Source organism: Aethalodelphis obliquidens, unplaced genomic scaffold (assembly GCF_003676395.1).
Source record: "Aethalodelphis obliquidens isolate GAN/ISIS:26980383/991018 unplaced genomic scaffold, ASM367639v1 scaffold60, whole genome shotgun sequence".
NCBI lineage: Eukaryota > Metazoa > Chordata > Mammalia > Artiodactyla > Delphinidae > Aethalodelphis > Aethalodelphis obliquidens.
In genome coordinates, this window is record NW_020838004.1 from 7,294,075 (window position 1) to 7,307,229 (window position 13,155).

The window sequence follows — 13,155 nt, forward strand, 5'->3', positions numbered from 1 at the left end:
GCTTCCTTCAATTTTTGATCTTACTCAGCTACCCGAGATTTGTTCTCTTTCTAAGAGTACTTTTATGGTTGGTGTACATTCTTGAGTAATTTAATAAGCTCATAAGTATTAAACTTGAGAGTATCCTTTTTACTCGTACACTTCACCAATAACTTGAGCATCAAATTAAAGGATCAAATGTTTTTCCTATCATAATTTCAAAGACACTAATTCATTTTGTTCTGTATCTGTGATTCTAATTAGACAAGCATTAGATGCTTGTTAGAATGGTTGTTCCTTTTTTGGTATCCTGATGTTTTAGGTTTGTTTGTCCCTTATTAAGGTATTTATGCTTAAAGTTGTGGAATTTTTCTAGGTAATAAGGCTTTGCAAGGAATGGGATGTGCTCTTGTAGTGAAATAATTTCCTACAAATATCATTAATTTCCAGGTACATCAAAGGCATGCGAGATGTTGAGGTCTGTGTGTGAGATGCATATGAGTGCAAAATTAACTAAGTATATTTTTGAAAATGAATAATAATGCCATATGTTTCATAGTTAGTTTTTATCACTTGACATTTGAAACTTTCATCATTTAGCAGTATTTAAAATATATTAGGATTCTCAAAGAATTATTTATGATTCTTTCTAAGATATAATTAACCTAATTGCTTTACATTTATATGACTTTGTTTCTTTAGTACAATGACTCCAAATGTATCTCAGGGTTTTCTTTGTGATTGCATCAGGTTGAATTTCAAAATGTTAAAATTTTTTCTCTAGTTATATAGATATATGATATGACATTCATCCTAACATTAGGTTTAAAACTTAAGTTTCAGAGTTCTATAACTAGTCATCTTCTAGCTAAAGAACTTATTCATTTATATAAAAATGTCTTTTAAAAATTTCTTTAAGCATTTTCACTCTGTTTCAGTGCAAAAGGGTTATACCATTTTGGAGACATATTTTACTAATAAATAATGATAATATAGGCCATGGTTTATAAGTCTGGCTTTTAAAATATGCTCATTTAACATTACTTTGATAGTTGCTTGAAGGGAAAATGATAGCTCAGAATATTCTGCATATGATAGGGCTTTGATCAGATTACTTCTTGTTAGTCTGAGTGGTTGCATTTGGTTCTCAGAAAAATTTTCATGCATATCAGATAGTCAGACAATTGCTTCACTCATTAAGATATTGTGTTTTCCTTTCCTTAATTTCTTATAACAGGACTATTTTTCAGGGTATTGAATTTTTTTATAACATGGAGAAATACATGCTCTATTACTTCTTTAGAAAGTCATTTACATACAAATGAGCTCCTCCTCTTATTCTTTTTTTTTTTTTTCCAGTACGCGGGTCTCTCACTGTTGTGGCCTCTCCCGTTGCGGAGCACAGGCTCCGGACGTGCAGGCTCAGCGGCCATGGCTCATGGGCCTAGCCGCTCTGCAGCATGTGTGATCTTCCCGGACCGGGGCATGAACCCACGTCCCCTGCATCGGCAGGCAGACTCTCAACCACTGTGCCACCAGGGAAGCCCTCTTATTCTTGTCTATTGTTTTCATTCTTCAAATGTTTGCATATTTGAACAAGTCTTTCAGACTATACATTAAGTTCAAAAATAGAAAGAATTGGCAGTATTGCATTTTGGGAAATGGTGATGCAATGTTATTACTTATTTACTCAGTTTCCATGAATTTCTTCAGAATCAGAGACTACATATCCTAGGTATAAAATGAAATTTAAAAAGTAAAATTGATTTAACATATAAGAATAAGAAGGCCATGAAGAACTTATATCACATAGATAAACTTTCTAGGTATTGATTATCAACTCATGTGCTGGGAGTTTGAAAAATTCAGTTTGATCATCTACTTTTTAATAAAAGTAATTGATAATAGTTCAGCCCTTTACCTTTCTTAACTGGTTCAGACTTTATCTTTCTTAATCTTAATAGTTATTCTTTTGTAAAACAAACAAACAAACAAAACAACAAAACTCAGCAACTATAACTCACCAGAAGTCACCAGCTCTGTTTTAAGATATTTATGGTATGATTTTACTCTGATCACCAAAGAGAGTCTAAATACCCCACACTTGATATTCATCACAAAATAAATAAACTCAGCTAAAAAAAAATTATTAGAAAGTTCCATTTATTCAATATTTTAATTTCTTTTTATGTATTTATGTAATTATTTTAGTTACTATGTAGTTACCAGCTTAATATTTTCTGGTTTATATATATTTTTAATTACAAGATTAACAAATACAAATTGTAAGATGTAAAGAGGTACAAATGACATAAAAGGAGTTAAACTCTACTCTTCATACTCAGCTCCCACCCCCAGTTCTCTATTAACCATTTAGGGATATATTCATGAATTTATTATTCATGCCAGAGAAAGTATGATCAAATACTGTTGTAATTCACAGAGAGGACACCCCAAATAAGCACAAATACCAACACACACACACACACACACACACACACACAGAAAAACACACACACACACACACAGAGAAACAAACCTCTTATCTGGACAGACCTCTCATATTTTTGCCTCTAATTCCCACCAGCCATGATCACTAATAAATCTTCTTAATATTTCATTGGCTATAATGTCTTAAATTTTCCTAAAGAGAATAAACTACAATATTATTTATAAAACATGCAGGGATATCTCTTCCACGTCTTCCAACTTGGGTTAAGTAACAGTCTTTGGTGTAGTCTCTTCCCCTTTAGTGTGTTCTGTTCATCACTTCCTTTGGATATGATTGATAACTTGGCTTCTGTGAATTTAATACCCTGATACTTTCTTTTAGCTATTGCCCTTTTCACATAGCTAAAATATTCTAGGTGTCTGTTTGAGTTTTTCTTGAGTGAAAGAATAAGAATTTATCCACTGATCATCACACCAGTGATTAAAAAGAAGCCCCTAATCCCCTCTTTCCACATAGGTTACTGCTTATCTGTAGGTGTGCAATATGCACTGAGAATGAAAATAGAAGAAAAAGATGGTTAGTAAAGAGAGCTTGTCTTGAAATGTCAGGAAGCTTAACTTCTTTTCTTTCTGATTACATTCAAAATAAAAGATGTTTTAGAGAAAATGGAGGTAACTTTCAGAGAAATAAAGGAATTATAAACTAGAATTTATTTTCTGGAAAACAACTTGACAGTAGATAAAGAGCTATAATCATATGTTTTGAAGAAGTAATATTACTTTTGGCATTATATCACAATAAAATTATTAGAAATTCAAGAACAAAGATGGTTTTTACTACATTGTTTCTCATGCACATGCCTATCAGTTGATCCTGATTAGATAAACTGTAGTATGTCTTTAAGATTCATTTAATAAAATAATGTTTATAAAGAAATGCAGTAAGAGAGATATTTATATTTGAAACTGGCATACATGAATTTATCTTAGACAACTGTAAGTTATTTTGGCATTGTTAATAGTCAACAGTAGTCCTGGGTGAGGATTAGCTGCTCCTTCAGAATTATCCCACAAAAATGTTACAATGACAGCAATTCCTACCACACATGCTGACTTATTTTAAGTAAGCATTTAATAAAATACAGTGACACTAAATGTTCTATAATCTCTCTACCTTTTTCAGAATTCTGAAAACATCCTCTATTAAAGGTTCACCTGAGACAAATGTGACCATATTCCAGTTACAGCATTTATCCCATCCTCTATCAGGGCCATGTAATCAGAAAAAGGATGAGAATATTGACCAGTTAGGGATCAAGCCTAAGGAGCCTTCCCAGCATTACATTTTAAGGTGCTCCCTATATTTTTATACCATGCTAATGCAAAGTTGGGGAAGGGTCTCTACAATATTCTAGATAATCCATTCATCTTCGAAACCATTTCTAACATTCATTTTAGCAATTATCTAATTTCACCAATAAAAACCTAGTTCTAACATATCTTGTATAAAGCAGCTGGTACAGATAGGGCATAAAGATAGCTAGATTACTCACTGCAGCAGCCTCTGTAGTGTGGTATCTCTGATAAATGCTAGTTGACTCCTCTTGGAGTGTGAATTACTAACTAAGAAAATAACAGCCCCTAGAGCATAGCTTGGAAAATATAATACATTATCTATACTGATGAATTTTAAAGTTAATTGCACAGTCAAAACACATATAACACTAAATTCAAAAGTTTAACTACATACACACACTATGATTTCAGTTATATTTAAATGTATAAGTACAAAATACTACTGGAAAATTTACCAAAAATGTTAACAATGTTTGATCAAAATTATTTTTATTTTCTTCCTTATAGATATATGTTTTATTTTCTAGAAAATCTCTTAACAAATACTATAGAATAAGTAGGGAAATAAAAAACTATATTACTTAAACTGAAAATACATAGATTAGTAGAGCACTGCCTCAATGACTTGCTTGTATTCTTCAGTTTGGGCTGTTATAAAAGATACCATATATTGGGTAAATTAAACAACAGAAATTTATTTCTCACTGCTTTGGAGTCTGGGACGTTTGAGATCAGGGTGCCAGCTGATTCAGTGTCTGGTGAGGGTCCTTCTCATGTGGAAGATAGGAAGAGAGTAAATAAGCTCTCTCAGGTCTCTTATAAGGGTACAAATACCATTCATGAGGGCTCCATCCTAATTACTTCCCAAAGGTCCCAGCTCCTTCTGCCATCACATTGAGGGTTAGGTCTTCACTACATGAATTTTGGCGGGGACAAAACCATTTGTTCCATAACACTGATCCTTTGTATATATACTTAAGCGCCAAGCAGGTAATGATCATTCTGTTGACTATGCCTTCAATTAGTAAATAGATGACTCTCAAGCTTTCTTAAGGTATTTTTCTTTTGTTTGTTTCATTCAAGAAAAATAAACTGCCAGAGCAAATACAAATTAAAAACAAGAGACAATTTCCTTGGTGAAAATCAAGGAAAGGAATTTTACTGTTCTCCTTTTATAAGAATATTTACTTTTGAAAACTTGTAAGTTCTTTCTCTGTCTCTTTGAAATATATGTACATTTTTCTAAAAGCTAAGTCCTTTTGCCAGCTTTCTGATATAAGAATGTCTTTCTCAAGGACCTGAAAACTATCTATTTGGAATATAAACACGCAGGGAAGATAGTGCTCCTATTTCCCAGTTTCTGTTGAAGAGTAAAAGTCTAACTTCAGCAGGCTTTGACTCTAGTTTGTAAAACTACCTCCTTTCATAAAGATATCAGAAGTTTATTTTTCCTTTGTATAAAACCAATTGACTTGGACAGATGGTCAACTCAATTATCAAGTTAGTGGAGGATAAATTATCTTTGACAAATAGTAGTGTCAAGTGCTCTTATCTGAGAACTAGCTATTCTTTATGTTGAGAACATACACCTAATGGCTGCATCTGCTTGGTTATGTATACACTTGAGATTTCTTTCTGTCTTTGCAATCTTTTAGTAGGCTGCAATTGATGCACATTACATTCTAGCTTAATGTATTCAATAATAAAATTGTTTTCTTTCTCCTCTACCTTTGCACAAATGTCTGGGTTTGTAGGACATTTTATTTTTAATTATATTTCCCCCCAAATACATACTTTCAAAATTCCTTTCTAAATACATTTTAAAATCTATAATTTATACATAAAGATTATTTCCCCTAAGAAATCATCAGCCACAGTGATATTTGTTTGAAAATTTGCTTTTTTCTTCTTGTTTTGGATTTTTTTTTACCCTAGTATATACGTTTTAATTATAAGATTACCAAAAATTTAAGATACAAAAGAATACAAAGGAAGGCATAAAAGGAATTAAACTCCACCTGTCTCCTTTCACATTCAGCATCTCTACTTCTCTGATGTAACCAAGGCAACCAGATGATATTTCTTTCCATACCTTTCTCCATGCTCCAATAATTCCATATAAAACATCTTTGTGAGCTGTGTAGTACTGAGGCAGGAGACAGATGGGCCACCAGGGCAAACAGTTTGTGTTCGTTCTTTGTGCACCTATACCCCAAGACAGGAATAACAGGACAATTGAGAGAGGAGGCTGAGCCCTGCCCAGATAGAATATAAGAGACCACATATTCCTCATTCTCAAAGTCAGGAGACCTCCCCAACTACACATGTGCAGAAAGACTCCTTGTAGGTAAAAAGGGGAATGATGCCTACTGATGCTCACTTACCCATAGGCCTCTTTGGTAGAATCCATCTTGGCTAATCCATCATGCACACATGGGAAAATCCTGAGATACACTAAATATGGACTCTGAACCAGGCAAATCAAAATGATTGGTCAAAGGAAACATGGAAGAAATGCCCCATAAAAGTGATTCAAACTGCCATGAGGGCGTGACTCTATCTCTGAGCCCTCCCGTGTGTCTATCCACACATACTGTACTCTTTCTTTCCCTTAATAAATACTGTACTTCTTTCACTACTTTCTGTCTTTGTGGGAATTCTTTTTCTGCAAAGCCATAGGGCGAGGGGCTTGTCACTGACCACTGGTTTAATGGCTAGGATTCGGTGCTCTCACCGCCAGGACATGACCTCAGTCACTGGCTGGGAACTGAAACCCTGCTTCAAGCTGCTGCAGGCTGAGGCCACCGGAGACCAGTACTAGATTAAGTGCAGATAATTTTAGAATGCCATAAGTGTAAGACTTAATTATATAAAGTAAATTTGCAAGACCCTCTTTTTCTATGCCCAGATATGGGGCTTTTGAAAGAGTCAAAGAAAAGTTGCACCAGAGTCAAACACGATGAAATTAAAGAGGAAGGAAAATTTTATTCAAGACTATTACATTAGGAATTAAGACTATTGTGGTAGGTAGGGGAGAGAGATTGAACTCAACTCCAAGTCCATTGAAAAAAAAGGCAGATTAGTTTTGAAGCACTGGGATAAATTAGTGGAAAAGTACTGGAGGAGATTAAGGGAGAGGTTGGTCAGTATAATTAGTCCACCTGTGTTTGCTAATTGGTGCTTATCAAGTCAGCCATCAGTCATCTCACAAAGACTGGTATATAGAAATCCTGTCTTTCTTGATGTTATGTTTCAAAAAAATGGGCCCCAATCATTGAGAAAGACATGTCTGGGTTATAACACTGGAAGAGGTTGGGAGATTTCCATCTCAAAGGGACAGAGAAAGAATTTATAATTGCTCTAAAGGAAATGCTCTATGAAATGTGTGTGTGGTCAGGGGCCAATAGTAGGGAAGAAGCAAGCATGTCGAAGATTTCATCAAGTTGAGGGGAATATTGAGACCAATTGATAATAGTTAAAGCCTGGCTAGATTTGGGAAATGACCTAGTAGTAAAAGATAAAATTACAACATGCATCAGGTGGCAAATGTAGCAACACAATAACCTCCACTGAAAATATACATGTCACATTATAGGACTACGAAACTCATGCCCTAAAGCCAAACTGATCAACAGATGGTTGTACAGAATAAGAAATCAAGGGGACTCTGTGAGTAGCTTTTGCCAAAATAACAATGTCAATTTATATCCTAAACTAGACCATGAAATATTCTATATCAAATCAATATCTTCATTTTAACAATACACATTAATAAGAATAAACTATACTGATCATGTTTACTATTTTATATAACCAAACATTTTTAATTTCTCCATGTGATCAGTTTATTGTTTCACAATCCCACTGATTGGAAATGGAAGCCAATAATTTTATTTTAGTCATCATTTCAGGAACTAAAACCAGAAGCTGAAATGTCAATAAATATTGATACAACTTAGCTCAGTCAGCACAGTCTAATTATCTAATAAATTCTACTTCTTTAAACAGTTCTTAACAGAATTAATTTAACTATGCTTTATATTTCCCACCTTCCTGCAACTAACATTTAACCACATCTCTTCTTAATTAATTTAAATATCAAGAACTTTATCCACTGACAGTTTTATAAATTATGAAATGTTTAGAGCATTTCTAACTGTATGTATGAATGTTTTGAGTATTTACTACTTGAAAATGAAGATGAGCAATCATATATATATGATTGTTTATATATATATATATAATTTCTCTCATAAATATTATCTGTTCATGATCAATTTCATAAATGTCAGAGGTTAAAAGGATACATTATATTCCCAGATACTGTACCTTATTATAATGGGGATAATACTTTTTTTAAACTTCTATTTTATTTTGTTCTGTTTGTATAATACACAGAAAATTCCTCAGCTTGTGGTCTACAGCCAGCAATTAACACCACTTAGCAGCTGTTAAAATGGGTAATCGTCTGTTTTTATCTTCATGTGGCTTAATTCAAATGTTAATTGCTCTCTAAGCAGGATCATAAAGCTACAACATCCTGGACAATCTGCAAACATTTTGAAGTAAAATAAATCACACTTTTTTTTGTATTTGTTTTGGTGGTGGTAGTGATGGAGGGAGAGAGTAATATTCAAGAGATTTTAATATTTGGACATGGTGAAATGCAATGATGCAACTTCCAAAGGGATTTATTATTATTGTGGTGTTATAGTTAGATCAAGTAGAGCCATGATGTTCACTATGGTAGCCACTTAAACACTTTAAGTGAAGCTAGTGTAAATTTAAATGTGCTCTAAGGGTAAAATACACACCAGATTTCAAACACTTATTACTAAGAAAAAAAGTAAAATAACTCATTTATAATATTTATATTGATTGCATGTTGAAATGTTAACATTCTGGATGTACAATACTAATGTCACCAGGTGATAAAAAATTAAACAGTCGATTGAAGAAAGAAATGGAAAATTTTATTTGCGCCAAATTTGAGGATTATAACCCGTGAGTAATATCACTGAAAGCTCTGAGAACTGTTCCACCAGTTAGAAGTCAAGGCACAGTTATATAAGTTTTTTGAGACACAGGGCCGGCTTTACATTAAATGACATATTATTCACAATCCAGATCTAAGTGTCATTGTGGCCCCTTACAAGATTAAGAAGGAATGTTTTCTCCTAAGAAGTTGTCTTGTTGATGCTAGGAACAAGTTGTTCTGTATGGTTGAGTAGATATTTCTGCCAATGAGGGAGGTTTGGTAGATGTATAATGCAGATACACAATGCATAGTAGTGGCGGGGAGAGGAAGCCAAAGGGCAGAGAAGAATTTTTTTATGTTTAAGTGTTCTTGCCTTGCCATAAAATAAGAATTTTATTTCACACTAGGTTAAATAAGATACAGTACTAAAATTAATTTCATTGTTTATTTTATTCTCTTTAATATGGCTACTAGAAAATTTAAAATTATATATGTGACTCACGTTATATTTCTATTTCATAACATTGAAGTAGAATATGAACAAATTCCTAAGGTGTTAGAAACAACCATCTTGCCTTTCCAGTTATATGACCTCTGCCTTGTGTTGGAAAACATAAAAAATGGGAAGTAATAAATCCATACATACCAACTAATGACTTTAGAAAATTGATACATTATGTTCTTTTAAAGGAAATCAAATATCTTCAAATCTTTTAAAAATTCAGTTAAAACACAATTCCCAAAGCCAATCAAATTTCAAAAGTGTAAAGGACAAATGAAACTAGAAAATGACACTGAGAGAAATAAAGCAGGCTGTAATTAATCAATTATTGGATAAATGGGAGAAAACAACATGCATTTTTAAAGTTAGTTTTAATAAAATACATTTAATTGTGTGCACTTTGGAGCCTTCACTAGGCAGTGGGAACCAAGAGGTCCATCTGCGTGCAATTTGAAATGAATGCAGATCCTCCTCCCTTTCCTCTTTGGCTCCATGACTAATGAGAAAATGGAATGTGTTTTGGTCTAAAGAGCCTTGTTTGAATACAACACTATTGATTTCCTTATGACTCATCCTTCATTTTAGTGTCTTGAGAGATAAGAGATCTTATTGGATGAGACATAAAGCTGAAGTCCTGATCATCTGTGGTCATTAAGCATCCCAGGGCACATTTTGCTAGAGAGCAGGATGGTTAGCCTATAACCTGGCCCAGTTTCAATCTATGTAAGGATAGTCTAGTGACCTAAATTCTCTATGTTTGTCCAAACAAGAAACAGTTTCTTCTAAGCTCCGTGCCACAAACTGCCAAGTTTTGGCTATTTTCTATTAAACTCCTGCCAACTTTCACTCTATAAATACCTACATTTGAGTAAACAACGTATATTTGAAAATATGAAATCTTGTCTTATAAGATCATTGATATTCTGTAGTGAATTAAGAGATTTTTGTTATTATGGTGTAATACTATATTATATATAATAAAAATATAGTTTAGAAATGTGGTAGAATGTCTGTTTATGATGTTCTAGTTTATTTCAGTGAACATATATTAAGTGCCCACTATGTAAATGTGTTATACTACCCAGTAAAATACAAACAACCAACTATAGTCACTATCTTCAAGAAGCTAAAGGTCTGGTAAGTGAGACAGTTAAGTAAACAGGTATTTGCAGGATCACATGATAAAAGTTACAAAAGTTGTAAATAAAGAAAATGAAGAAGACAGTTCCCTAACCTCACAGTGGGTGTTTGTAGAAGAGAGGTCATGTAAAATGGTCATATGTTTGGTATTTTTGTTTACTTATAAAAATAAGGTAACTAGAAATTAAACACAGGAAGGGAGTACAGAAAGTTGAACACAGAGGAAATAATATCAGCAAAGTCAAAGGCGCTTCACTTGGAATGGGAAATCCAATCATTATCAATGGTTTTGTTCTGAGAATAAGTAAAGTGAAACAAGGATTAGAAACAAAAACGTATAAGGAAGAAACAGAGCAAGAAGACTAAGATTTTATTTGTTTTTTCTTGGTGGGTCTACAGATTACTTGCTTTAGAATCACCCAGAGGAGAAGAAAACCTTGGTGTTGAGCTTGCTTCAAGTGAAGCCCAGCAGAGTTAGAAGGAAGTTTATGAGCAGTGAGAACTATTAGAGGCTTACATAGGGAACATCTCATGATCACATGCTAGATTTGTAGTGTAACTAAATTATTTTTTACAATTATGATAATTACAAAAGAATAGTTTGGAAAAAGGAAAGACTTCTTGAAGTTATAAGACTAGATAGAAATAAGAACAAAGCTAGAAGGAAAGCCTACTGATAGGGTGGTTACTTTTCTTGGAACATGATCCCAGGTTTTGCAACAAACAAACCAAAAACAAAGCCTGAAAAACGTTTGTTTTTCGTATACTATAACAGATAATTTGCACCCAGGACTAGACCAGGATTTTCAACAAAAGCTAAACACTGAAGAACTATCATTGTCCACTTTTCTAAAATACTTTCTAAATTTTGTGGTTGCATATTTCTATATATTTTATCAATTCCAATTTTTTATTAGTGTTTCATCTTTGACAGGTTTTATCTAATTATTGGGTAATTCAGAACTGCTTATACAATATTGTTTACATTTTTGAAAATGTTTCCAAAAGATCCTATTAAACTGTTTCATTTTATTTACTTCAACATTAACTGTACTCATCAATTCAAATTTTGTCATTTGGGGGCTGGTCTTCAATTAACAGTCAGAAGAGCTCCATAGTTTAAGGAGGGAATCTTGAATCCAGAAGATTTCGTCTAACACAAATGCAAATGGAATTGGGAATAGCAACAATTGATAATATTCTGTGCTTTATAAATTTGCTTTTTCATGGAACAAACTGCATTGCTTACTGATTGGGGGTAGATAATAATTATCATCATTCTACAAAGGTAAGATTTTCTCTACAAAAAAGAATCATTTATTTTGTGTAAATTCATAAAAAAAAGTGTATCGGTTTGCTAGGGTTTCCATAACATATACCAGAGATTGAGTGGCTTAAACAATCAAAATTTATTTTCTCACAATTCCAGAGGGTTGAAGTTCAAGATCAAAGAATCATCAGAGTGTTTTCTTCTGAGATTGCTTTTCTTGGCTTGTAGATAACCTTCTCTCTGTCTTCACATGGGCTTTCCTATGTTCGTGTCTGGGTTATAACCTCCTCTTCTTATAAGGACATCAGTCATATTAGAGTAAGGCCCATCCATATGATTCATTTTACAATAATTCCCTCCTTAAAGGCCCTATCTCCAAATGCAATCATATTCTGAGGTACTGGAGATTAGGATTTCAATATGTGAATTTAGAGGGGAAACACAACTCAGCCCATAAAAACATCTAACTATGAAATATATTTTAAAATTGAATTTAAACCACGAAGTACTAAATATTAAGAAGGGTGACATAAAGCATGATTGAGGAAACAAAAGTTTCTAAATCCATCCATGTAATGTTCCTAAAAAGTACTTCTGAGAGAAATCTATTCAAACTGTTCTTGGAATAGGAAAGTCGTCAAATGATTGATAAATAGGAGGCTATTCAAAAATTCAATGGCATGAAAATTAATGAAGAAAAAAAATTGGAGAAGGAAATCAAGAGAAAACAAATCTATAAAAAAGCATGCATACTTCTGACATGATATCATGTCAGGAACTTATGGGATTCTGGAGACAGAGAAGCAGATATGAACAGAGATAGGTGGTTGAAAGCTAAGAACTTGTGGTTCATTTGTGATGCAGTGAAAAAGTGGGGCAGACAAATAGGAAGGGAAATGATTCCTCATCGTGAAATTTTGAAAAGCCTGAATTAAATGAGCCAGAATGGAAGGGAGGATGTAAAAAATAAAGTCAGTGCAAAGAGCTGACCCTATCTCTGTATATGATGATATGATGAATCACAAGAAATAGCTGACTATGGAGCAAAACTGGGGAGGTGCACATAATATTTACTAATATTGAATATGTACTATGTACCAAGCAAAGGCTTAGTAGTTTATAATCATTGTTTTTATCTAATTTCCACAGCAACTCTCACATTCAGTAATTTACCCTTGATCATAAACCAAGTGAGGAGCAAAGCCTGCATTTAAGCCCTGGCTCATCTCCAAGGTCCATGCTCTTCATCACTATACTCTACTGTTCACCAGGTGAAAGAGCTGCAGAAGTAGATTTGAATCTTTTCCAGAAGAGTAGAATAAAGATCAAAAAAATGAGGCAAAAAAAAAAAAGAAAAGAAAAAGAAAACTATGCTTAGCATTTATTTAATTGAGATTACCTCATGTAATTCTCACTATAATATTAGAAGTGAGATCATTACTATACACATTTAAAAGATACGGAAACTGATGCACAAAG